The sequence below is a fragment of the Mustela nigripes genome, chromosome 6, assembly GCF_022355385.1.
Source record: "Mustela nigripes isolate SB6536 chromosome 6, MUSNIG.SB6536, whole genome shotgun sequence".
Taxonomy (NCBI): domain Eukaryota; kingdom Metazoa; phylum Chordata; class Mammalia; order Carnivora; family Mustelidae; genus Mustela; species Mustela nigripes.
The window spans coordinates 8,947,629-8,950,145 of record NC_081562.1 but is presented as its reverse complement, the minus strand read 5'-3'; positions in this window follow the sequence as shown (position 1 = coordinate 8,950,145).

Here is a 2,517-nt window from a genome sequence, read left to right as displayed (position 1 = left end):
AGGTTCAAAAAATGACCACACACCCGTCAGTGGGGTTCAGCTGATTGCCATCTGGTGGGACTGGGGCTGCTCGGCTTCTTGCTGTGGGCTTCCAGCTTTGTTGGGTAGCTCTGCTCCACATGTCTCACACCTTTGGGTCACCGAAGCACAGATTAAAAAATATTTTTTGGTATATGTTTCACTATAATTAGTTTCCTTTGTAAACATTGGTATATTATTTTATGCATTTTTTAAGAAGATTATTTATTTGTGGGGTGCCTGGGTGGCTCAGTGGGTTAAGCCTCTGCCTTCAGCTCAGGTCATGATCCCAGGGTCCTGGGATGGAGCCCCGCATCAGGCTCTCTGCGCAGCAGGTAGCCTGCTTCCCCCTCTCTCTCTGCCTGCCTCTCTGCCTACTTGTGATCTCTGTCTGTCTAATAAATAAATAAAATCTTTAAAAAACAATAGAGAAGGGCGCCTGGGTGGCTCAGTGGGTTAAGCCGCTGCCTTCGGCTCAGGTCATGATCTCAGGGTCCAGGGATCGAGTCCCGCATCGGGCTCTCTGCTCAGCAGGGAGCCTGCTTCCTCCTCTCTCTCTCTGCCTGCCTCTCTGCCTACGTGTGATCTCTCTCTGTCAAATAAATAAATAAAATCTTTAAAAAAAACAATAGAGAAGATTAAGAAATTCTGGTCTATGGCACATGACGCAAACTTGAGTATACTCCTGAGGAACGGGAAAGAACAGGCAGAGGCATCACACAAGGGGAACTGGTTAATTAAACTTGGTTGTGTCTTTACAACAGGACACCATGAGGGAAATAAAAACTTTATTGTAGAAGAACAATGAAATAAAACATTCAAATTATAATATTCAGTGGAAAAGCAGGTTATAAAATAATATGTACAGTGAGATCTAATTTTTGTAAAAGCATGAAATATGTGTGTGTGTGTGTGTGTGTGTGTATGTGTACAAAAGTCTTAGAGAGGATATTTACCTAATTGGGTTTTTTTTTAAAGATTTTATTTATTTATTGACAGACAGGGATCACAAGTAGGCAGAGAGGCAGGCAGAGAGAGAAAGAGAGAGAGAGAGAGAGAGAGAGAGAGGAGGAAGCAGGCTTCCTGCAGAGCAGAGAGCCCGATGCAGGGCTCGATCCCAGAACCCTGGGATCATGACCTGAGCTGAAGGCAGAGGCTTTAACCCACTGAGCCACCCAGGCACCCCCCTAATTGTTTTTTTTTAAGATTTTATTTATTTATTTGTCAGAGAGAGACAGAGAGCACAAGCAGGGGCTGCTGCAGAGGCAGAGGGAGAAGCTGACTCACTGCTAAGCAAGGAGCCCAATGCAGGACTCCATCCCAGGACCCTGGGATCATGACTTGAGCCAAAAGCAGATGCTTAACTGACTGAACCACCCAGACTTCCCACCAAATTTTTAATAGTAGTTATATCTAAGTGGTCTTGGAATACAGTGATTTAATATTTTTTCTCTGCTCTTGTTTTTTCATTTTCTGCATTAAATATGTATTATTTTAATTTATTTTTATTTTTTCAAAGATTTTATTTATTTATTTGACAGAGATCACAAGGAGGCAGAGAGGCAGACAAGAGAGAGAGAAGGAAACAGGCTCCCTGCTGAGCAGAGAACCCGATTCGCCTCGATCCCAGAACCCTGGGATCATGACCTGAGCCGAAGGCAGAGGCTTTAACCCACTGAGCCACCAAGGCACCCCTTATTTTTATTTTTTAAGGATTTTATTTATTTATTTGAGAGAGAGCGCAAGTGCACAAGTAAGGGCAGGGGCAGAGGGAAAACCAGGCTCCCCACTGAGCCGAGAGTCCTCCAATGTGGGGCTGGATCTCAGGACTGATTCCAAGACCCAATGCAGGGCTTTATCCCAGCACCCTGGGGTTGTGAACCGATCCAAACACAGAGGCTTAACCGACTGAACCACCCTGGCGCCCCTAAATGTGCATTATTTTTATAAGATATAAAACCACATTAAAAGCTTTTTAAAATTTTCTCAATTTTCTTGAAGTATAATTTACACTCAATAAAACTCACCACTTTTTTTTTTTAAGATTTTATTTATTTGACACAGAGAGAGATCAAAAGTCGGCAGAGAGGTAGGCAGAGAGAGAGGGGGAAGGAGGCTTCCCTCTGAGCAGGGAGCCCGATGAAGGGCTCAATCCCAGGACCCTGAGATTATGACCTGAGCTGAAGGCAGAGGCTCAACCCACTGAGCCACCCAGGCATCCCCGTGCAAATGCTTCTTCCTTTTTTTTTTTTTTTAAAGATTTTATTTATTTATTTGTCAGAGAGAGAGAGAGAGAGAGTGAGCACAGGCAGACAGAGTGGCAGAGGGAGAAGCAGGCTCCCTGCGGAGCAAGGAGCCTGATGTGGGACCCAGGACGCTGGGATCAATGAGCCACCCGGGCATTCCCGTGCAAATGTGCAAATGCTTCTTCTTCTTCTTTCTTCTTTCTTCTTTCTTCTTTCTTCTTTCTTCTTTCTTCTTTCTTCTTTCTTCTTTCTT